Below are 26,346 nucleotides of genomic sequence, written 5' to 3'. Positions count from 1 at the left end.
GTTTCAAAAAAAGGAAATTAGACATTTGTACAAAGGATTCTGCAGCGACATGAACACGGCACACAAGCTACAATTGTTGATTGTAAAACTATAACACCTATTTGTACTTCAGAATACCATTAACAAACAGAAACTGCCCGTGATGCATGACCAAATGACTAATAACAATTAAAATATAAATGAAGTTTTGACATAATATACCTAATATATAAACAGAAAATGACCTGAAAGCAGTGAGTGCAATGGTCACCACCGACAGAAGTATTTAATCAAATATTATATATTATTCAGAATACTAAAGGGCAGTTAATAAGCCATGTTTATAGGTTATACATAAATATTCCATTAGCATCATATAAGCTTCACACTAGAGATGCAGTAAATACATAACATTTAATTTTTGATGAAATAACAAAACCTCCATAAAAACATATTGCTAAATAGTGAACTCAATCCAGACATGAATTAGAATATAGAAATGTTTAGCTTTCGGGCAATTAGCGACCGCAAGTGCAGTTGTGGGGCCACTAAATTGGTTGCAGTCCTCCTGGATCCTGTTCCAAATTATATGCAAGTGTGTCTATTGATGCAGGGGAAGCTTGAAGCTCCAGGATTTACAGTTTGGGCAGCGTGAAAAGACGCAACAGACTTAAAGCTTAAGATGCACGTGGCATTTTGAAGACAAGTGCTGGAAATTACAACAAACAGACTTTTCCAGGCAATTGCACTGGTTCAAAAGTTTCCCGATTTTGACCCATCAGCTGCGATTGTGTCAGGCGCAACAAATCTGCTGATTAACAACAAAAAAGAAATGCAGATTCCGATTCTGTTCTAAATGACACTTTGCACATACGTCCATATTGTCTCTTTCACTTATTCTGAGTTTTCATGGCACAATTTTTCTCAATTCTACTTTACCTTACCTAATGTTTCCCAAATTTAGAAAGTCATTCAAAAAATAAAAAATCCTCTAAAAGTCTGAATTGATTTAAACCATTCCAATAGGATCAAAACAGCTCCCATTGACTTCTATAGAACCTCGACAACTTGTACCTGGCAAAGTTTTGTATTAGAGGTTTTTACACTTTTTTTTTATAGAGTTTAAAAAAAAAAATAGGAAAACCAAAAATTTTAGCTTATTCTTGGAAAAAATTAAATTTGATTGTTGGTAAATGGGCCCCTTAGTAATGGCACTTGCGTCAAATCATTAATGGACTTGCGGTGAAGCTGCCACTCACACAGATAAACACATAAAAAACACTTTATATAAACACACTAAATTCATTTTTGTACTCGTTTCAGCACATGTACAAGCAATCGATGCAGAATGACAGCACTCCAAGGACTTTGCAACGAAGATATCAGTTAAACAAAGGTAGGTTTTATTGTATTGTTTTATTCTGCATCGATATTTACTTTTCCTACACTAGCACCCAGGCTGACGCTTTGGCTAATGGTGTGCGTTCCTTATTAATTTGTGTGTGTATATATATATATATATATATACACATATATATATAGTCATTTTTAAGCATATTTCTTATGCAAACGAATAATGCAAAACTCAGGTGTACATGACATAAAAGAAGCACCGCCAATAAAATACATTACATTGAATCTTTGATTGGGTTTAATAGAAAATTACATCTATTAAGAAGGTCTATATTGGGTAACCATTTTTATTGTGTGAATGGTTAAAGCAAAATTAAATAATTAACATAATAGGCTTTTGACACTTCCATGCTTAAGCAAAAATTAATTCCACAGTTTTCTATGTAAAGTCTTTCTAATTTTGTTAATCTAAAGGTCGCCATGGGAGGGAACATAATGCTTTCAAGTAGAACACTGTGCTGCCTGCAATCTACTCTTTTTAATTATGTGGTTTATATCGTGGAAGTCTAAATCACTAAGCTCCCCTTTGTACTTGATTTGAGTCACTCACTGGAAATATAAGTTAATTTAAGGCAAATTAAATTTTAAAGTTAAAATAAAGATGTTACATAAAAAATAATTCATCTCCAGAAAACACATTTCTCTTTTCTTCTCTATAGGAGTCTGTGCACTCCTCCAGTTCACAGATTGTAGGATTAACACACACATATGCAATTCTAGTGTCAAAATTAATACAGCAATCTGCCAACGCTTTTTGAACAGAAACTGAGAGAAATAACCCTTTAAATTCTAACAAAATTGCCCGTTTCTTTTGCACTCAGTGCCAGATATTTTTGAACATAAAGTGCTCTCTCCCTTTAGGGGCATTTCCTATGGGGGATTTTTTATTTACCTAGGAAAACTATACATTGTTTGTTTTTTTCAGGAGAACCTGAGCTTTCTAAATCTGAATTTTTGTGTACTTTATTTTCATTTGTAGATTTAGAGCTCCAAATACCAAAAAATTAAAAATTTCTATTTTCCATGATATAGGAATTTATACCATAAAAATATTTAATTTCATGCTCAAAAAGTCAACTGATTTTGAAAGTCTCAAATGTGCCAATACCAGATATTTTTAGTTTTATGGAGATTTTTGACTTCTACAGATCCACTGAACAGTTTGATGCCTATTGTGCACAGGATTACCAAATTATCTGGTGCTTAGTACACATTTATCCAAAACAAAAATGGGTAACCATGTCTTTCCACTCCAAACTACCGAGTCATAATATTTTCCCAAAATTTTCAGTTTTGCTAAAATACCTGAAAATCGCCCCAAAGCTTCCACTTTCCAGCATCTTATCTCCTACATAGCATTAGGTACCACAAAAACACATCCTAAATATTAACTCCAGAGGTCCACTGAACACTTTGATGTCCAATATACTGATTTACTTAACTTTGTGGCGTACAGACACCCCCAAATGAAAACATTTTCACTTCCGACACTCTGGCTGCTGCAATATTAGCACTCGGTGTGCTAATATTGCAGCATGGCAATATGTGTATTATGAGCCATAAGACCCCCTAACAGTAGGGAGAGCCTAGAAAATCATATATTTTCCAAAAATTGTCACAAAGCTTGCATTTTGACCAATATATGCTCCACATTTCATAACATACCAGCAAAAAACAACGTAAATAAGCACGCCAGGGGTCTACTGAACCGTTTCATGCCCAATATGCATAGATTTTCAAAACTATGTTGTGTAAAGAGACACCCCTAAATGGATATACAGAAGGCAAAATTTCCATGGGCAAAAAATAAGTAACAAAAAACAATTCAGAATGCAATAAAATCACTAAATCACTAAAATTCAATAAACCACAAAAATCAATGCTTTTTTTCCGCCTAGTGAAATAAGCAGTCAAAATAACAGTTTGAGTATTTAAGCTTGGCCAAATAGGTTTTAAGGACAGAAAGAAACAGCTATGTAGAACTAAAAAGGCAGCAGCAGACATATATAGGTGTACTGCACTAGTGGGGGCCACCGGGCCCCCCCCCGCTACGATCCTTGCCTCTGATCAAGTGGTGAAGGCGCAAGCGGCTTTAAAAGCTGCTCCTCCGCCCAGAAGTGCTGCAGAACATAGAATTTGCATTCTGTGGCACTTATGAACTTTTATCCACAGAACGTTGATTCTACGTTCTGTGGCACTTTGAGGATTAACACCACATATTCCATTATGAATTTGTAAATTAAAGTAACACCATAAACAACTAAGAAAAAAGGACTTCTCACCTTTTTATTTTTTAATTTATTTCTGTTCCTGTAATCTTCTGAATGTTTAGCATTAGTGGACTCCTGCAGGTAAAATCACACAAAGCAAGCTCTGTATTTACAGCCTCATCAAGACATGCTGTGGCTTGTGTCCCATGTGCAAAAGTTGATGCAACTATCATACTAGTGCACAGCGCAACCACTGATGAGCACAATTATGCAAAAAGTGATTTGCGTATGTGTGAAATTAGAGCTCACCACAGAAAAACTCACCCACTTTCTATTCATTCCTATGGGATTTTCAGTAGCATATTTATAAATGGGAGAAAGTTAGAACTCACCATTTGATAAATACACTTCTAAAAATGCCAAAGGAATGAATAGGAAGTGGGTGAGTATTTCTGTGGTGGGCCATAATCTGACATTTTGATAAATCTGCCCCTTGTCTAGTTATTATTGATGAACCCTACAACCTAATTACTAAGATAATTAATAGTAGTGTACACTGACAGTTTCATTGCTTCAATTTGCACTCTGGCATTTATTCTTCATATTTTGCAGAATTTGAGACTACATACTTTTCCAGAACTCTTTTACTGCATCTCAGACAGTCTTATGATGTTATGATGCAATGCTGTTTTATTTTTCAAATTAAAAATTGCAGAGGAAATGCCATTTGAGTCAGCATTCCTTCCTCATCTTTGGACTTCAAACAGGCCTGGCACATCTTCAATACATTTTTTTTGGATCATGGTTCTGCTGGAAAATGAATCCGGCATGCCTCTGCAGAATAGTATGGTTCTTTGTTTTGGCCTGTATTAATGTGATCCTATGCAAACAATTAGCTCCACAATAGGCCACCATCATGTCTCACTGTAGGTTTTATGCACAATTGCACAAACATCTCCTCATATAATCTCTCCAACTGCAACTGTAAACTTGATATTTTTGTTGTATAAAAGTGATATGAAAATTAATGTTTTCTCATCAAGGCTGCAGAGTGTGCCAGTCGTATTTTGACTATCATTTTATTTTTAATTACACCATAAATAAAAATGGTCTTCTATGCTTATAGTTGGAAGTGACTTTACCAGAGAGATCAACACTTCCTATTTTACATAAAGGGTAACCACCATGAAATGACGGGCACATAAACCTAGTAGCAAACTTTATCCTCTAGGCAAAAAGATAAAATATTAACAGACAGTAACATTTCTATACCAATAATGAAGCAACCAAATAAGACAAGTCTTTATTACTCTGAAAAAATACAGCTTTGACATTTCATGTGGGCTACTAATGAAAAGGTTGCTTCTTTATTTTTTATTTTAGCTTTTATTTGTGAGGAGCCATTCTGTGATATTCCTCTTTACCTATTGTGTGCATCTTACAAACAGTTTCATTGCACACATTTGTTAAAAGTTTATCGGCTCACTACCTTCTCTGTAGTTTTTATTCATTTATCCTGAGCGTCCAGCATGAGACTGAATTCTTAATGTGACATTTGCAGACTATCGGTCACTTTATAGCTCTAAAAAGGCTATGGAGTATGAACCATTAGAGCAAACAGCCAAAGGATGTGTGCTTGTGTATGAATAAACAAGAATAATTTGCTTTTATTTGCATCATGTTATTCAGCAGATACAACACTAACTTTTAGATGTCATTCATTTTTTGGGAAGCTGTTTTGCACATTTCTATTTGGTCTTCTACTTTACATTCCAATCCACAATAGTTTTTTTTACCAATTCATATTATATGTAAGAGAATTTTATGGCAATATAAAAAGAAATACACAAATTATGTGCAATAAACTGTACAACAGGAAAATGTGTCTAGAACATTTCTAAATTAAATAAAAATAAATATTAAGTATGGGATCTATTATGTGAACAGTGCTGTCCAACTTGTGGCCCGCGGGCTACATGCTTGTATGGCCCCCACATGAAAATCTGCCTGCTATGACTGCTTACCTTGTGTAAACTTTCAAATGTATCAGAACTGAGATTAACTGGCCCTTGCATTGTTTACAACTCAAATTCAGACTATAAACTCCTGCATTGTTCATCTGTAACACTTCTATTGTTAGCACCCCTGAAGCCTTGTACCTGAGACCCAGACTGAAAGTGCCCACATTGTTCACATCAGATATAAACTGCTGGAGGGGCACCAGCATTGTGTCGCTGTAAGTAACACAGAATTTACTGTTCATTTTAGAGTGGCCGGATTCCCCCCGACTGCAGGTCCCGCAGGTATCGGCCCGGTCGGCACATCACTACTCTGTGCCATACTCTGCCTGCCCTATGCTCCCTGTATGTGTCATACTCTGCCTGCCCTACACTACCTGTGTGACATGAGCCTGGTAGGGGTTTGTTGGGGGGGTTTGTAAACATTTGGAAATTGTTGTCAGGGGGCCCCTAATCAAGTGCTGGGTGGTGCTGTGTTATCCATAGAGGAGAAGGGGGCATATGGATTGAAGGGTATGTTTTAATATTTCTTGTGATAACATGGGTGTGGTTTAAAGTGGGTGTAGTTTCAAAATAGGGCATGGTCAACACAGACTTCCATTATCGGCCCTCCATTACATGGGTGAAAAAAAATCCAGCCCTCGGTACCACAGAAGTTGGACAGCAAAGATGTAGAATAATGGGGACCAGAGATTTTAGGGCAAGGGCACATACAGCATATCCTCCACTGTTTTGTAGACAGGCAGAGGAAAGCAGTGTGCTGTGTGTGCCCTTACCCTTAGGGTATTATCCTATTGATGCAATGCATTAAAATCACCGCAAGCACGTCGGGAAAATGTCTGCCACTATATTTTCTTGCAATTACACATTTTTCCTGACATGCTTTACTTAATGCACTGCAATTGAAGGGCATTTAGTGGCATTTTATTGCGCAACGTGGGTGACGAAGAGCAACATGTGTTATTACTATTTGACCGACTCCCTATTCAAACTACAAGGAAAGCTCAGTATACTAAAGGGGCGGAGCTTAACACTAGCTAAGGAAGTCAATGATTTCAGCTTCTATCTTAGAAAAGATTGTTTAGAGTCTTTTGGGGATTTTAAAATAAAAAGGCTTACTTATCCTTCAGAAGCACTATATCCAAAAAGTGACTGCTGTCACAAAGCAATAAACTAGCATGCAGTGATCCTCAGAGATTAACTAAAAGCAACGCCGTGTTAATTTACAGTATTATTATTATTATGTATTTATAGAGCGCCAACATCAGTAAAAGAAAAATGTCTGCCACTATATTTTCTTATGCAATTACACATTTTTCCTGACACTTAGGGGCCGATTCACTAAGCTCGAGTGAAGGATTCGTATGAAAAATACTTCGAATTTCGAAGTATTTTTTGGGTACTTCGACCATCGAATTGGTTAAATTCGTTCGAATTCGAACGAAATCGAACGAATCGAAGTAAAAATCGTTCGACTATTCGACCATTCGATAGTCGAAGTACTTTCCCTTTAAAAAAAACTTCGACCCCCTACTTCGGCAGATAAAACCTACCGAAGTCAATGTTAGCCTATGGGGAAGGTCCCCATAGGTTTGCTAACCTTTTTTTGATCGAAGGATTTTCCTTCGATCGTTGGATTAAAATCGTTCGCATCGTTCGATTCGAAGGATTTAATCGTTCGATCGAACGAAAAATCCTTCGATCGATCGATCGCAGGATTAGCGCTAAATCCTTCGACTTCGATATTCGAAGTCGAAGGATTTCAATTCGAGGGTCGAATTTCGAAGTATTTTTAACTTCGAAATTCGACCCTTAATGAATCTGCCCCTTAACCTTGGGTTATTGTGATAATCAAACTCTATAATAAAGAAGGTACAACATTCATAGCACTCACTATATCTCCTTCCATTTAAAGCCTAATTTAACAATTTAATAAAAGTTGCTAGGACATACAGACGCACACTTAGGGTCGAATTGAAAGTTTCCAATTTTTTGTTGGTCAAAACTCTCAAATTCGAATTGTGATTTATCCAAACTTGATTTGAGTTTAAATTAGAATTTCAAGAATTTATCATACTCTGGCCCTTTAAGAACTGGAGTCTGTAAAATTCGTCCGATTTATAGATATTCCATTTTTTTTTATAAATAACCAACAGCCGAATTTCAAGTATATTTGAATTTAAAGGAGTTTAAAAAAACTCACATGAATTCGAAATCCGACCCTTGATAAATGTGCCTACAAATTTTTAATCTATTTGGTTAACATTGCTTGTGTGGAACAAAAGATGATTCAACAAATGAGAGAGAGATTTCCTGATAGTATTTGTATGTCTTTTTAAAATGCTGCTTTAAAAACATTTTAATATGATGGCTATGCAGTATAATACTTGAATCAAAGGTCTTTCAATTTAGTTTGCATAAATTCTCTAAAGCAAAATAAAATAATATACAAATAATAATCATCATCATAATAATACTAAAAAAGTGCATTTGTGTGTCCTGATAGATAATGTTACCTTACAGCGATAACTGGCATTACCTTCAGTAAACAATGCTTTCCTCAGACAAAACATTCAGGGTCCAGGAGTATTATAAACAATCTTCAGTGATAATTAATAACCAAGGGGCATTTAATGCAATAGAAATTCCTGATAGCTTTCATTCTCTCTGCTAATAAAGCAGTGGATATCAGCCTTGGGCCACACATAAACTTAATTAACCTAATTCACCAACAGTTGCATACATTGACTGGAGTACTGTGTAGCACATGAATAAAACATTTGCCAAATGTTCTCTACATACTGAAAAGTAAATCTGAACAGTAAGAGTCCTCTTAATCAAATACAAAACAATTGATATGTCCATACATCGTGTCTGTAGAAGACACAATACACATATAATAGACAGAGAGTCAAATATTGCAATAAATAAATATAGTTATTTTTCTCTATGGTAATCTGTTGGCATAAAACCTACAGTTATGTTTCATGTAGGGCAATTTCTACCTGCTACTTGCCCATACAACCCCGTTAAAGGCATTATGCCTTTGAAGGAAATGGTTGCATAAAAAGAAAGTGCATACAAAGATATTTCTTTTTTTGCTAAATTTAACGCAAGTGATTAAACACAGCATGTCCTTCACGTTGTGGTCATTTACTTTTCATTTTTAGATATTCTTTGATACACAGTTATTGTCCCACACAGATCATACCAAATCACACACTTTCTCATTACATTCTCGCACTAGATATTTTTTGGAAAGTGATCACATTACAGACATATTGTACATTTTGCAGCTCTTCATAAATCAAATAAAACCATATAGATTTTTTTAATATAAATAAATAAAAAAAGAGCCCTTCTGAACTGTTCTTTTAATTAATTGAAGGCGCAATAATGGATATTTATAAATATTATAAAATCATGATGATATAATATAGAATGTTGAATTTTTTATTGTCTATTATTCTGTAGCAAGAGTATATTTACATATCAGAATCATTAATAAATGACTTAAAGCGTGTCTACATTTCAAATGTGTCTAACATTAAAAATCATATTTAGTGAAGTCAAAACATTAGTTCCTTGTAACTGGATGCCACTTAAAGGTTTTCATGGCCCTAACAGCAGTATAACTCGTATGTTATTTGAACCTCTCCCTCTTTCAGTTGTGTTCACAGTTTCTGGGTATAAGTCACCCCTAGCAAAAGAAAGTTTATTCAGCGCTATATTGTGGAAAAATTTCTTCTCTACAGCTCCCCAAATAGATCCACTCTGCCAGATTCTCCAAGTAAAGTCAACAAATCTGTAGGGAAGCTCAAAAAACAATACCTTCATTTAAGTAAATTAAAGTGCATATGTGCCAATATTATTGCTTGATTTCCTTAAAAGTTTAAGGGGGCTATGTAATAAAGTGCTCAAATCTTTTCCATACATACTCGTGTAGGTGTAAGGTAATCTAAATACCACGCTGAATCACCTACTCATCAGATGCCAAACATGAATCTCTCATCAGGGACCTTCTATGCATCCTATGTGGATACCCACTGAAAACAAAGTGCGCCAAAATAGCATAATAGCTAATAGGGTTAATATAAAATATTTAACAACACCCAGTCCTTCTTCCAATGTGATGTTTCTCTTACAAGAAACCAACAAAAAATGTCGACAAAGGGGGTGTGGCCTGACACTCTGCAAACAACAAGGAGAACAAAAAAAAAAAGACATTATACACCTATGTTCAATATGAGTAAACACACAAAATTTATATCAGATCACTGACAGAACCTGACATTTTGCAACTGGGTGACCAACTGAAAGCCTGGAATTAGCAGCCAAAAACTGTTAATTTTTAAGAAACCACATAGTAAATTAATTTATTTAGTATCTTGATAGGAAATAAATGTCAAAGAACTAGAGCTTAACAAAGGCTAGACATACTGTACATTATGTTTTGACTGTGCCAGTCCAAGGCAATAACAACCCTTTACAAGTGAAGATATCTGCTTTTGAATATGTCCCCAGGAGCATATAAAATACTATATAAAAGCCATGATACAAGGTTGATTAGTAATTAATTCATGGCAGCTCTGAAAATAGTGCAGTTTGTATGAGAATTTAATAATCAGCCCTGTAGCATCAGATTCTCACAGGAGAACCTCGTTTTTGCTTGAGGATTTGCGAATATCCATAACCTTAGTTTCTCAACAGCTCCCCGGAGTACACGGAGCACTAACAAAATCCAAGATGTGGAGCTCCTGTGCACAAATTTGTAGGCGTGGAACATTACTATTATAGAGATGCTGAGCCTTTAAGCTGGTGCAGTAAGTTTCGAATAGGGGTTAGCTCTCCTTTATAAGTAACATGATATATTATTTAATTGATATTAAAGGGGAACTATCGAGAAAATGAAAATGTAATATAAGCATAAGCATACTGAAATAAGAAACTTTCTAAATACAATCAATTAAAATTCTGTACTGTTTCTAAAATAATCAAGTTCATCTTCAGTATTCCTCTCTCAGCATCTGTTTCTTTTTATTTTCACTCCATGCAGGAGTTGGGTGTCAGATAATCGTTGAGTACTGAGATCCAATATATCTTATAGGGGCTCCTTTTGCCTAGAAGATGTATTAGAGCTCACTCTATTAAAATCATGACTCTCTACATGCAGAATTTGTGCAAAAGGCAGTTATTTTGTTAGATTTTGTTTGACTGTAATCAGTTATTTGAATAAGCTCTAATTCGTCTGCTAGGAAAGGAAGCCCCCCATAAGATATATTGGATCTAACTGTCTTGACACCCAACTGCTGCATGAAGACAGAATGAAGAAAAACAGATGCTGAGAGAGGGATAGTGAAGATAAACTTGATTGTTTCAGAAACGATACAGAATGTTTCATTGATTGTATTTACAAAGTTTCTTATTTCAGTGTGATGAAGCTTATATTACATTTTCCCTATAGTTCCCCTTTAGATTTTCAAAAACTTCAAATACATTTCACAACTTTACCTGAATTATGGCTGTCAAAAAAACCCCCATTGTCAATCATTTTAAAAAGCTCAGGAAGACAAATAATCCACTGATTCACATTCACCAGCATGGTAAACAGATGAATAAATTAGAAAATAGGGGTGCAGGGTACATCATTAGTTGGCAAGTTAATAACATTGGAGTTAAACATCACCGGAGATGTTGCCAATAGCAACCAGTAAACAGTTACCTAGAACAGTTACAAAACAAAAGCAAAGATCTAGCAACAATGTTTGCTTTTAAACAGAAAACCAGTAAATGATACATGAGGATTGGTTGGTATAGGTGTTTAGACCATTAACAAATGTTTCATCTCTTATTACATTTCCCCTTAAAAATAATATTATTGGTACATTAAATATATACGTTATTTTGTGTACTGAACTGGAAAATGGTAGAAAGGCACAGGTGTTGTATTGCTGCTAAAGGCAAATTATAAATTAACAAGCAGTACCTGGTGTATAATATCTAATACAGGAAGCTGGTTTGCATAAGTCACTGGTTCCAGAACCATATGAGGAGGATGTCTGAAATAAAATATTGGTTACATTAATCATTATAATACACTTTTTAAGGTAATATTTGACTTCTTCAAAGTAAATAGTATTTTTACTGTACAGTTTCAATTGGTTTATTTATACACTTTTAAAGGGAATAACGCTCATAAAGGGAGCAGCCAAAGAGAAGAAAATATATAGCCAGGATGTAATTTTTGCAACTGATAAGTGTATTAATAATAACATAACCACTTTTGAGACCCTATCCAGACTAGGATTGTTAATGAAATTTTAGTACACATCTGTTTTAACTATTTTGCACTGAAACATTTTGACTGTAACAAAAATAAATAAGTAACAGAATGGGGACCAGTATGGCCCAGTGTATGCAAATGTCCTTACGTATTACAGCTGCACTGTAGATATTCAATATTCACCTGGATTGGACTAACAGGTTAAGAGACCATTTAGCATAGATGTTCCACACAATTTCCCAACATCACAGAAAACCCAGAGGACATTTATTTTTGCGAGTCAAGCAACAGGGTGAACCAGAAAAATCAGATTTCTATTACAAGGCTTTGCGCAGAGCAGTTATAGTAAATCTATACACTAGAAACATTAAATGCCATTGAAAGTAGAAAAAGATTACATAAGCTATTTGTAATGAAAAGACCATAGGCTGATACTGATACTAAGCAATTTTATTTATTACAAACTGAACGATGTACTATATTTGTAAGGAACCATTTTAAAAATAAACATACAGGCAACAGCCAAAACAAAGTAAACAATGTAAAATGTCAAGAAGGAAACATAAATCACTGGGGGGGGGAGTGTTAAATATTCGACACCCCCAAGTGATTACATAGTGAATAATGCAACCCCCTATTGTAAAATATCGATATTAACAAGTCAACAAGGAGTTTTGTCACCATGTAAAGGCACAAGGCTGAGTGCTTTTATACAGGTCGTGGAACTCTGAGATGAAATGCCTTCATATTTTACAAGAGGAGGTACATTATTTATTATAATGCACACATTTCAGTAAGTCATGTGACAGAAAATTTTGCCCTGAAGCTGCTAAAAGCCGGAATCCAAAAATACTCCAGCTAAAACCTGTAGAGGGCATGTGGAAGTCAATGGCAGAGGTCCCTTAATCCATTTGAAGAGGTTTTTTAGCCCTCATGATTTTTGGGTTTTTTTAACGGTGGTTTTCATTCGAAAAGTCGATCAATTCGAGGTATTCAAGTTTTTTTTAGCCAATAACTTGATCAATTCAAGTATTCAAGTTTGTCCTCCGATTACAATCAATCGGGTTTTTTCATAAATAAGCAAGCATTCTGGTTGTGCGTTTATTCGAGGTAGAAAAAAAACCTCACAAACCCGACCTTTGATAAATAACCCCCTCAATGATCAGTTTCCAAATAATACAGATAACAAGATCCTTACAGTTAGAAACAGCACATGAATGTGAAGGGTTTCAGATTTATTGTCACATAGCCGGATTACATGGAGTTTTGACCAAGGTCGTCAATGACCTATGTGCTGCTAAGGATTGTGGACACTATATCATACTAAGCATGCTAGGCTAAAAAGACTTCAGATCAATTAGCTTACCTTACTTTGCTCAGGGACTATTTTGTTAGATGTGCTCATTATACACAGACCTCAATGTGCAATCACCTCAACACAAAAAATTACCCTCTGACAAGATTAGTGAAATTACTGTACATGTAACAGAAATCAAGTTATTTTGTTGTATGCTGCCTCATTCATTTATTTCACTTGTTCTAAAAAAAATGTACTGCAATGCAAATAAATAAGAGCAGAAAGCAACATTAAAATGGCGTTTTTCCAAGCCAATTTGGAGATGAACCAAATACCAATATCGTGAATGCATGCTAGATATAATTATTTAAAATTTTAGACATTGTAGATATACATTTTAAGTCTAATTGCGTGATGGATGTAAAAGAACATTATAAACAGTAACAAACAGACAAAAGCATTTTGACAACTTCCACTGCAAAAACCCTGAGTGGTTAGGTTATGGTCATCTTCTGCTTTTTCGTTTAATACGATACCATGTCCCTCAACCAAAAGCCATACTATTATCTTATTACATGATCTTTTGGCTTGGGGCTCTCCTATCTACCAGGAGGGGAGCAGGGGATCTGAACATGTGCGGGGGGGGCTGAGTAGGGGTTACTGTGCATGCTGTGCCCCTCTAAAGATTGTTTTATGGGGGGGCGGTATGTTGTAGTTTCGCCATTGATAGGGTGCCGGTATTTCCACATATATCAATTTTCTACTGGACAGCTTTTATGTGAAGGTACTAGATTTTGATTACCCAGAACAAAGCAGAAAGTCACATAGCCCAATTGTTAACCAATTTGTTAACAAATAAGATGATTGACCACAAAGGTTACAATAGGTATGTATTGTAACCTTTACTGGGACACAGAGCTTGACCAGAGATTAGAACTCTATATTGTAATGGAGTTGTACAGGTAGAAAATCCCATATCTGGAAACCTGTTATCCAGAAAGCTCCAAATTACAGAAAGGTCATCTCTCATAGACTCCATTTTAAACAAATAATTCTGTTTATTTATGATTTCTTTTTTTCTGTAATAAAAAAAGCCAGCAACATTTTGTGCTTTTTGTTTCCATCGATTTGTAGCTTATTTAAGAAAAGACTTTAACTGAATAGTTTAGTTAATTTGTTTTGTGTAAAAAAGTTGCATGCCAGCAAGAATCGTATTGTTCTGTTTATTTTCAATGAGGCTGAAGATCCTTTTTTTCTGTTGACTTTTAAAAAAAAATTTCTTTAATAAATCTCTACTATCTGAGGAATTCTTGTGCGAGCATTCACTTTTTTCTTGAATCGAGAATGAATACCAACTAAATTTTTCATAAATCTGCCCCTTAATGTATGTAGTTCCAACTTACAAAAAAAGATCCATTATCTGGAATATCCCAGGTCCCAGGTATTCATGATAACAGATCTCATACCTGTATTAGAAAAAGTTGCATGCCAGCAAGAATCATATTATTCCATTTATATTCAATGAGGCTAAAATGATTTTTTTCTTTTGACTTTTTATAATTTTCTTCTTTAATAAATCCCTATTTTTTTTTTTTTTTTTAAACCAACAATTTTTATTGATTTTCATTCACAGGACAAGGGGAGGGGGGGAAAAGGGGGAGGGTATGGTCCCGCCTGGAAGACACTGACCATTTACATTTCCATCCAGCATTAATAAGGTGCTACATACAGATTTTGCTTATGCCCATCTGATATAACTTTTTATTCAACTATACCAGTTATTCCCTCAGCATCAGTCCATGGCTGCCAGATTTTGTCAAACTTGTCAGGACAGCCCCGCGATAGGTAGGTTAGTTTGATCCGGGGGAGGACACTGTTAACCTGCTTACGCCACATTTTCAATGTGGGAGTTCTGGGCCCCATCCACCTCAGTATGATACATTTTTTTGCATAGTATAGCAGTCCTCTAGTGAGAAGGTGTAGGAATTTTCCATGAATAGCTCCCTCCAGAATTCCCAACAGGCAGCATTGGGGATTAAGCAATGGGGGGAGAGCCAGTTGTGTTGAAAGGTGTGTTGTGACTGCTCTCCAGAATGCTTGTATGTGGGGGCATTGCCACGTCATGTGAAAAAAGTTCGCCTGTTCCGCCTGGCACCTATGGCAATTGCCATTTTCCCTGCTGCCAAACCTGTATAGCTTAGAAGGTGTCAGGTAGACCTGGTGGAGGAACTTATACTGTATCACTAAAAAGTGATATGGGTTGTCAGTCACTTCTTCCCATTGGTCCTCCTCCAGGTCTCCCAGGGTGTCGCGTCATTTAAGGTAAGTGCGGTGGAATGGGGCCACAGGGGCACAAACCAACAGCCAGTAAATTTGGGATATCAATTTGGCTGGCATTTCCGTCATTACAAGTTTCAACAGTGGGTATTCCTCAGTTACCAGTAATTGAGAACGAAATTGTGACAAAAAAGCCTCTCTCAGTTGGAAATATGCATGGAGCCTCAGATTAGGAGCCAACATCTTGTCTCTTAGCGCTATATAGGATATAAACATGTTATCAACCAAAACATCTGTTAGTTTTTTAATACCCCCTATTGGCCATTTTTGGTAATTGGGGAGGTCAATAAAGTGGATTAGATTAGAGTTTCTCCAGAGTGGCAGGTTTGAAGAGAATAACGGTGGGTCCAACCCTGTCATGCGGAGTGCAGAGACCCAGGCCCTGTGGTTTGTTGTTATTACTGGCAGTTCCTTGGGGATGTCAGTTTGCACTCTATAAGGAGCATTTTGCATAGATTCTATTGATCCTAGACACAATGCCTGTAACTGCATATTTGGGTTCTCTGCATTAGGCACCAACCACCAATGAACATAGGCAGCTTGGGCTGCCAAGTAGTAAGCCTTAAAATTGGGCAGCACCAGGCCTCCGCTGTCTAATGGGGCATAAAGTGTCTCCTTGGCAATTCTGGGGGCTTTGTTATTCCAAATAAATATTGTTCTCACCTTATCTATATTTCGAAAGACTCTGTTTGGTATGTGAATTGGACAGTTGCGGAATAAATATAAAAATCTTGGAAGAAATACCATTTTAAATAGGGCCACTCTTCCCCATAGCGTAAGTGGCAGGTGTTGCCATGCAGCCACCACCCTAGTAAAGTGCTGAATTGCTGGGTCTAAGTTCAATTTTGCAAACTCAGTTACATTTTTATGTATTCTAAGGTCCAAGTATTTAAAGGTGTCAACCACTTGTAAGTCTTGTCTGGGGGATATCGTTTGAGCAAGGGGTCGGTCCAGAGGGAACAGTACAGATTTCCACCAATTGACTTTCAAGCCAGAGTATCTACCATGTTCTTGTATAATTCTCATAGCTATATCTATTGACGGACCCGTGTCCTGGATGTACAGCAAGACATCATCGGCGTATAAGGAGATTTTCTCCTCCACTGCTCCCACTTGTAGGCCCTTACAGGTAGGAGTTGTCCTTTTTCTAGCAGCTAAGGGTTCTATTGCCATTGCGAAGAGGAGGGGGGACATGGGGCAGCCCTGTCTCGTTCCCCGTTGGAGTTGTAAAGCAGGGGACATTATGCCATTTACTTTGACTTTGGCTGTGGGGTTGTGGTAGATCATTTGGAGCCATTTTATGAAATTAGGCCCTTCCCCATATTTAGCCAGTAGCTCCCATAAGTATGGCCACTCAACTGAGTCGAAGGCTTTTTCCCAGTCTAATGATAGAATAGCCCTCTTTCCCATATTGTCATGCGGGATTTGCAAGTTGGCATATAGTCTCCTAATGTTAACGTCAGTTGCTTTTTGAGGCATAAACCCGGATTGATCCGGCTCTATGAGTGTGGTAATGACCTTGGCTAACCTGGTGGCCATGACCTTGGCCAAGATTTTGACATCTGCATTGAGGAGTGATATTGGCCTATATGCTCCACATTGATCAGGGTGTCCTGCTTCTTTGGGTATGACCACTGTAGTCGCCTCCTGCATCGATTGAGGGAGTTGGGTCCTGTGTTGGGCATCTATTAAGGTGTCATGTAAGTGTGGGATTAAGGCCTTGGCTTTGGCTAGATAACAGTCAGCCGGAAATCCATCTGGCCCCGGCGTTTTATTCGGGGAAAGGTCATGTATTGCTAAAGCTAAATCATATCACATTATCGGTGAGTCAAGGTATTCCCTCTGTCGGGAGTCTAGGGAGTTGAGGGGTATATCTGAAAGGTATGTTTTAATTTGGTCCTTAGGGACTGTTAATCTAGTTGCATATAACGTGGTATAATATTTGGCAAATTCTTGGGCTATGCCTTCGGGGTCATTTACTTCTGTATTGTCCTGTCGTATCAGTCTAGGTACTGCTGTAGTTTCTGTGGTGAATATGGAGAGTCGTGACAAAACTTTGCTATTCTTTTCTCCCTGATCAAAGAGTCTTTGTTGAGTAATTCTTTCTTAGTAAGTTCTGTCTGCTTTAACAACAAGGCCTGCTGCACCTTCTGCATCTCCTGATAGGTGGCATCTGTGGGACCGGCTGCATGTGTTCTCTGGGTAGCTATGCATATATTTTCAAGATGGGAGACCTCCTCCTGCAGGGATCTACGATACCATTTATGGTTTGAATTAAGCTACCCCGGAGGACTTCCTTAGAAGCATCCCAGAGTATATTAGGTGAGGCAGTACCCCTGTTTTCTTCCCAGTATTGTGTAATTGCTTTATCACTCCCCTTTGCTATAGCGGGAAGGCAAGGCCACATTGGACTGAGTCGCCATTGTTTGGCATGTTGGCGGCCTGGGAGGACTAGTGTCAGGAGTAGAGGGGAATGGTCCGAAAGGGCCTGAGGCAACAATTTAACTTCGGCAACATAGTTAACAAAGTCTTGGGTCCCTAGGGCTAAGTCAATTCTGGAGAGTGACTTGTGGGTTGTCGAGTGACAGGAAAACTCATTTCCCTGAAGATGTTTAAGTCTCCAGAGGTCCGAAAGGGTCATAGCTTCAGCCCAACCGGCCAAGGTGGAGGATGGGCTATGACCTGGGGGAATCCTTTAAGGGGGTTCATTACTAAGTTCAGATCTCCTATTATGCACATGGGGGCAAGTGGAACTTCAACAATTTTCCCCATGACCAACTCCAGTAGTCCCAGTGTGAGAGGGGCAGGAATATAGAGAGCACACAAGGTGATCAGCGTGGTGTATATTTGGCAGTGGAGTATAACAAATCTGCCTTGGGGGTCTATTTTTGTTTCTAAACATTGGTATGGGATGCCTTTACGCACCAATATGGACAACCCACGGGCATATGTTGAGTATGGGGCATGGTAACTGTGCGCAACCCAATGTTTTTTAAGCGCTAGTAGTTTCTGCCCCATTAAGTGGGTTTCCTGAAGACATAGTATAGTGGGTGGGTGTTTCTTAAGGTACGCAAATATTGCTGCTCTCTTATATTTGGAGTTCATCCCCCTCACATTCCAGGATATTAAAGATATAGTATTACTCTCCATTCTGATATGCACAGTACATAGTGAAATACATTATGTGACCCCAGGCGGATTGGGGGGGAGGTAGGGTAGACATAAATCAAATAAAAAACATACAGATACTGAACATAACATTCCCATCCCTGCCCGGTCCCAAACGTGGGTGGGCCTATACCCATAAAAAAGTTTATGGCAACCAAGTTGCTCCTACCGGGGAGTTTCCAAGCTTTTGGAGGGGTGGGTACACAGATCTCCATCTGGCAGCTCCCATCCCTTCGTAAATTTGTGCCGTCAAGTTAAAGAGACATTGCAAAGTCATATAATATCAATCAAATTTGGGGTTGCCTAAATGGTCCCAAATAGAGAAGGGTCATACTTGTGAAAGCCTTCCTTATCCGTCAATTCTTCTCCTTCTTGATCCTCTTTCATCCAGCCAGTTATTGGCTTCAGCAGGTGTAGTGAAGAAGTGCGTGGTCGTTCCATCTTGGACCCTGAGGCGCGCTGGGTACATCATGGCGTAGATCATCTGTTGAGTTCTCAGGCTCTTCTTTACAGCAATGAATGTAGCTCTCTGCCTCTGTAGCGCTGCAGAAAAGTCAGGGCAAAAGGATATTGGAGCATTTTGGAGCACTATAGGCCCTTTTCGCCTGGCTGCCATCAGTGCAGCATCTCTATCCCTGAAATTCAAGAGTTTGGCAAGGAGTGGCCTTGGAGGGGCCCCGGGTGGAAGAGGGCGGCCTGGGACTCGATGTGCTCGTTCCATGACCAATTGTGAAGAAAAGGTGTTAGCCCCAAATTGTTGCAGCAGCAATTGTTCCACATATTGCTCTGGTGCATCACCCTTCTCTGGGAGGCCTATGATGTGTATGTTGTTTCGCCTCTGGCGATTTTCCAAATCCTCTACATGGGCTTGCGTCTGTTTTAGTTGCTGCACCAGGGTTTGGATTTCATTTCGCATTGGTCTGGTTTCATCTTCCACCGCCCCAACTCGTGTCTCAACCTCCTTTACTCTGTCTCTGACATCTTGGAGGTCATGGCGCAGCAACGAAATGTCCACCTTGATCCCATCAATGCGTAGCTGTACTTGTTTGGAGCGCTGCTGTGTTAGTATTAATCGCTGTAAGCAGCTGCAGCATAGTAGGTTCCTCTGTACTTCCATCCGGATCTGTGGGTACCGGTGTACTGGTGGAAGGAGTCGAGAACGAGGTTCTCTTTGCGGCATGTTGGGTGCCGTCGTCATAAGTTATCTTGCTTCCACAAAATATCCCAGCAAAAACCACTGAAAGATCTCTTGGTACATTAACCTTAAACACAATCAATAGTATTTAATACGGTAAGTACTTATCGGAGGGAATTTTTTTGTGGTCAGGAAGAGACGTACACATCTCCCTGTAAAATCTAATTAGTAGTTTTCTTTTAGATTTTTTGTTCTTCGTCTGGATCAGCATATCCAAAGAAATCTATAAAAACCAGGGTGAATTTTGCTTGTTAGTCTTGCTGCAAGACAAACAACAATTGAACAACTATTTTTAAGTTAAACAGTTAATTAACTAAGGGGCTTATTTATCAAAGATCAAACTTGAGAACCCTTTTTTCTCATTTATTATCAACTTCCCAACTTTCTGAATAAGTTTGTTGACACTGATGAGAGCACATAGATTGTCAATTTATCCAAATGTGTTTTACACACATTCGTTTTCAATAGAGATGTAATAAAAAATTGCAGATGTACATCACATGCGGGTAAAAAAGCAATTGTATAATTACAGTACTTTCTGGATGGTTGTTAGTGGTCAGTATTCCTGCTGAGCCACAGTACTAACTCTTCACTGAAAAGGAAATTAAAATAATTGAATCTGCAATTATCTGTACTGTTTTATCAAATTGTATCAGACGTTTTGGGTTCAAACATTTATTTTCCATGCTGGAATATGGTCATTATTTTACTGCTTCATAAAAATGATAACTAAGTCCCTTGCGTTCCAAATTTACTTTTACATATTCAGCTAAATTGCTGCCATTTAAATTGGCAGTGCAACATTGAGATCTCAAAAAGCATGGACAGGAAAGAAATACTGTGCGGGACTGACTGCCAAATGTATAGGGATTTAAAATGGTTCAATATTATTTATAATTAAGAAAACTACATAGATTACTCTTTTGTGTTCATATTGGTCTGGAAGTTCTGTTGAAATAAGCAGAACGTGGTTTGTATTTTTCAGTTTATAATAGTTAAAAGAAATCTGCAAAGAAAAAACATCATAAACGTAGAAATGTTATATACCCTAATAAATCATATTATCAAAAAATTGTTACTTAAAACATTGAAAATAAGGTAATAAATTCCAGGCAATCCAGGTTTATTCTAAGTTCTCTATTTAGAATGCTCTCTAATAAACCATGAGGGAAAGATTTATACAGTTTTATTGATGTAGTTTGGTTTCAAGTACACAATTTAATGAGACTGCTTATGTGAATGCATTGAGTTATAATTAGGCACCTTGCGCAGTGTATAATAGCAAACACTCCAAAAAGATGTATCCAGAATTTTCTCTAAGGTTTTGCTGATGTTTCACTAGCTGTTGTAGAGACCTGTATATTTGAGAATTTGAAAGCTGCCTATATTACTCTGAATTGATGAACTAGTACGCATTGTTTTACTGTAAAGAACAAGTAATGTGGTGTTTTTGGGCAGATAAGTCGAGATATATATATATACACACATGCCAAATGTATTATAGATCATATCAGGCAATCAACATGGATTTACTGGATCTCTGTGCTTTGAGCAGCTGGTTGCCGTTCTGCAAAAAAAACTTTACTACTCAACTGCTGCAGTCTATATAGGCCTGTCAAAAAGGGCCAAATGCTGGAATATAGCCCCCAACTCCAAAGGGCACTCAATTCAAAAATTCAAAGATATATTTCCAGTCAATTCTCAAAGTTAAAAAATCACTTTTTATTCATCATAAATATTAAAAAAGTAGGCATACAGACCAACCGATACTCCGCGGAGTATCGGTTGGTCTGTATGCCTACTTTTTTAATATTTATGATGAATAAAAAGTGATTTTTTAACTTTGAGAATTGACTGGAAATATATCTTTGGTTGCCATTCTGCCCTATAAAGTGGTAGTGCTCAGCGGTGCGGTCAAAATCCTTCCTCACCTATGCAAACTATATAAGGTGGAAATTGGATTCAGACAATTAATTTTTCAAGTTGGCACTAACTGTTCCTGTAGAGAAATTAACTGGTAAATCTAAATCCATTGCTATTATTTTACCAAGTACAGGTATGGGATCTGTTATCCAGAAACTTGTTATCCAGAAAGCTCTGCATTATGGAAAGGCAGATGCTGAGAGGGGGGTAGTGTATAACCCAGAAACAGTTCAGAATTTTTTATTGATTGTATTTAGAAAGTTTCTTATTTTCAGTATGATGAAGCTTACATAAAATTTAAATTTTCACGAAAGTTCCCCTTTAAACATTTTTCACAGGGACTGTCGTCTGCAGTATTGATTTCCAAGGTCAAAACTCACAAATGGCCTTTTATTGGTCACCTTACTGTAGCTGGGGAAGATGGCAGCTACAACGTGGAGTTGTCCACTGCTCCTGTATAAACTATAGCAAAAAGGCAAAGGTATGTTCACCACTAAATAAATGTTAAACTTTTAGGTGGGCGAGTGCAGAAGATTTCTTGTCTTTGTATGTATGTATGTATGTATGTATGTATGTATGATGTTGCGGTCCCAGCCTTATTGAACCCCCACCTAAAGGTTTCCAATTGTTTAGTGGTGAGTATAATACCCTTCCTGGTTATAAGACAGTAGTAGATAGGTTGTAGGAAGTCACTAAGGCAGAACAATCGTATAGCTTAGATGAAATGCAACATACATATGCAAAGTAGATCCTTTCCAGATCCCCCTCAAAATGACAACATCCTTCATAACCCACTGTTCAGTATGTATGGAATATTGCCTTTCTGTTGCCTATCCTGGAAAAGAGGATGGTGCACCAATATATGTACATGACTGTTTATTTGCTAAATCCTGTAGAAAACAACAGAAGATGAATATAAAAGAATATAAGAAAATATATAATAAAAAATATATGAAGAATATATGAAGAAAATAGTGGGACATGGATGGTCAGACCTAACCACTGCATTTGTTTTCCTATCCAATCATATTACGCTGGTTATTTTCACAACTGGATAACCAGAATAAGAATTTCAGTCAGAATATCTCTTGTGACTAGATGCCATGTAATTAAAGATATTGTTCAGTGTAAAAATAAAAACTGGGTAAATAGATAGGCTGTGACTGAATGTCTAACATAATAGTGAAAACACTACTTCCTGCTTTGTGGCTCTCTTGGTTTTTACTGATTCGTTACCAAGCAGTGACCAATCAGTGACTTGAGGGGGGGCACATGGGTTATAACTGTTTCTGACCTGCATGCTGAGGATCAATTGCAAACTCACTGAACAGTTATGCCCCCCCCCCTTTTAGTCACTGACTAACTCAGAGAAAAAGAGCTGAAAAGCAGGAAGTTGGATTCTGGTTATGAAATCCAGTCACTCCAGCCTCTATACATTAAATTTTTGCCTAATTATATTAGAAACATTTTTTATTTTGCACAGGCTATCTATTTACCCATTTTCTTATGTTCACACTGAACTGCTCCTTTAAGATATTGCAAATCTCACTTTAAGAAAAACAATATATATTTGGATAACAGAGTTTTTACATAATTTTTATAACCTGTATGGAGCTTCCAGATGTACATCATTATTCTATTTGTGTTTAAAATAAATCCATGTGCTGCTACTTAAAATAGTCACTAGAAAAATTACTTATATTACCTACCTTCTACATTATTGTAGAATTTTGAATATTTTTGACTCATTAGTGAAGAACATTACCAAAACTGCAGGTGCTTTAAGTTTAATGCCTTCTGGCCACCACAGGAAAGTTAGGGAGTAACTAATGGCTACTGTAATTTGTTAGAAAGCTATTGTAAATTTATTTTTAGCTGGATATGCACGTCCTGGCACAGATTTTTTTCACTGCCACGGCTCCAAACCAATGCAGTAATTTAGTGCCTTGCCTTTGGCAATATTAAAGTAAAGCAGGCTCAGCAAGTTGTAAATCTCATTACATTAGGAAGACAACCCAGCAAACTGACAACCGAAATTATTTGTGCTGTTGGTTTCACAGCTACAAACCCCAAGCAATACAGGGCGACTTTTGCTGTATGAATAGTATTTACTTTAGTTTTAAAATAAAAGTTTAATTTGCCTGGATTTATATTTTACAAGTTCTAAACCCTTTTAAAGTGTAAAATATGTATTACTCCTAAAATGTAAAATAACAGCCTTTCTGGAATTTTAACATTGCTTATCAAAATCATTTTAAAAGAGGTTAAAAAAAGCCTATTTTATTTGATAAACTTTATTAATTTAGCACTGACATGATTATGGAGTGCATTACAGAGACTGTTCATCATTCACATAAGTCCCTGTCCCAGTATAGCTTAAAATCTATGGTCACTATGATCCACATACTCTCAGGTCAATTTCATCCGGAGCCAATTAACTTGTCTGTATGACCCTCAAACCCCATCTAGCGATCACCCAGATAAGAATCCTTAGGACCCCAAGCAGCAGTGCTAACCACTGAGTAACTGTTCTGCCAGTATTCCAGCAAAATGTGAAAAATATGAAATCTTATACAAATAACCAATAAAAGGTATTTATCTTTGCCTAAACTGCGTCTTATTAAAGTGGTACTTAAAGTAATCTGCCTTCCTTTTACAACCTCTTTCCAGCTTTCAAATGGGGGGTCACTGATCCCAGCAGCAAAAGCAGAGATTCTATTGCAATTACAATTTCATTGTTAATTTTTAGCTTCCTATTCAGTCCATCCATTATCCATTTCTACAAGTTAATTCAAAGCTGAACCACCCCATTACTTAGGGGCAGATTTATTAAGGTTCAAGTTGTTTTTTCCTCACAGATTTGAGTTTTCAAAAACTCAAATTTCCAGGATAAAAAAAAAATGTGATCGATCTAGTATCCAAAAACAAAAAACTAGAATATTTGAGATTTAGTTTTCAACAAGAATATTCCAGTCATTTTGTCTCTGTGTCGGGAAAGTTACTGCAAGTGCCCTTACACTTCAATCTAGCCTCAGGTTTATATTATGATAAATATATATATTCAGCATTCTAGTTCCTTTGTGTTGTTATTTTAACACCTTTGGTCAGAAACAATGGTTGCAGTTTTGGTACTCTGAACAATGCCATTGCCTCCTCTGGTAGGATGGATAGAACAATCACACAGTCATAATTAATGTCCTGAGCAACACAGCTGAAGGTTATTTCAGAAGGGAATAGGTTATGAAACTAGAAGTGTTCTAATCAACAAACATTATTAGGTATCACATCAGATAAGTGTCATGGCAGTAACTATCTACTCAGTGGATGTGGATCTTAGCAAATAGGTATAAACAGAGAATTGGACGAATGCATCTTTTGCCTCATGATATTGATTTTCCAGCATATAGCTGATAGCTATCTCATAGACTAATTTAGTAACATCATGAACTTGCCTATGATTTACAAGGCCATTGATATAAGATTGTTCTTTTTTACTGCTACGGATCTTAAACATTCAACTAAATAATACCATCTGCTACCATGCATTCCTTTGGGAATTGTTCACAGCAATATGTAAGTTTGGGAACATTGCACTTTCCTCTAAAACTCATGAATAGTTTTAAGAACACATGTAATATTTTAACTTGCTAGAAAAAAGGGACTTAGGAAAAAAAGTTGTCTGTCACTGTGAAATATAATGCCAAGCTGTTCTACTACTTTATTAGAACAAAGAACATAATTATTATAAATAACATTATAAGCTAGTAACATTTACAGCTTGCATGCACAACTAATTTGCAAGCCAAGTTACTGACAGGGTGATTTAATCTCAAAATAATAGATGCGACATCAACATCTGTATTTGTATGCATAAAATCCACACCACATTAGTCTTTACTGGGTACTAATAAGGCATAGATGAAGTGTTAAGGGGACAATGTAAGCTGACAAACTAGCGGAATTTAATTTCTTAAATCTAAATTCCTCCTTACCCTTCCTTTTTCCTCTCTTCCGTTCCCTTAAAATGTTATGCCATATTAGTACCCATTAAACATGATTTCACCTTTCCTTCATCTTTAATGGCAATTATATCTTCAGGTTTCTCTGTATATACCTAATGGAAATATTTATTTTGCTTCCTTCCATTTTGTAAGTTAATGGCTTGCAGTTAAAGCCTTGCTTAAGTTTTAATTATCTATCAGGCTGACTGGCCATAGTATTCCTTGCATCTTCCACAGACCTTTCTTATTATAATACCCTAACCAAAATTTAAAAAAAGGGGGGGGGTGGTATGACATTACTGAGGGCATAACTAGCTGAATGGGTTCACAGTGGAAATCACTATATCAGGAATAAACTCCTATATTTTTTTTCAAAAGCCTGTACATAGAGATAGATCTGACATTTCTAACTACTGCAATCAATGTGTATAATGGTTCTTTAAGCCGAATTAATAGATGCCATATCATATATAAATTGGGGGTCAAAAATTTAGGGGGTTTTCGAGGGTATAGTTTAATCAA

The 26,346-nt window shown here is 37.0% G+C and overlaps 1 pseudogene; it reads right to left on the bottom strand.

Annotated features, from left to right (window-relative positions):
• LOC108713521 overlaps window positions 1–26,346 on the bottom strand; it is a 69,385-nt pseudogene that overhangs the window by 10,051 nt on the left and 32,988 nt on the right.

The sequence above is a fragment of the Xenopus laevis genome, chromosome 4L (genome assembly GCF_017654675.1).
Source record: "Xenopus laevis strain J_2021 chromosome 4L, Xenopus_laevis_v10.1, whole genome shotgun sequence".
In the NCBI taxonomy this organism is placed as follows: Eukaryota; Metazoa; Chordata; class Amphibia; order Anura; family Pipidae; genus Xenopus; species Xenopus laevis.
Note: the sequence above shows the minus strand (reverse complement) of the source record. Positions and strands in the feature narration are given on the sequence as shown.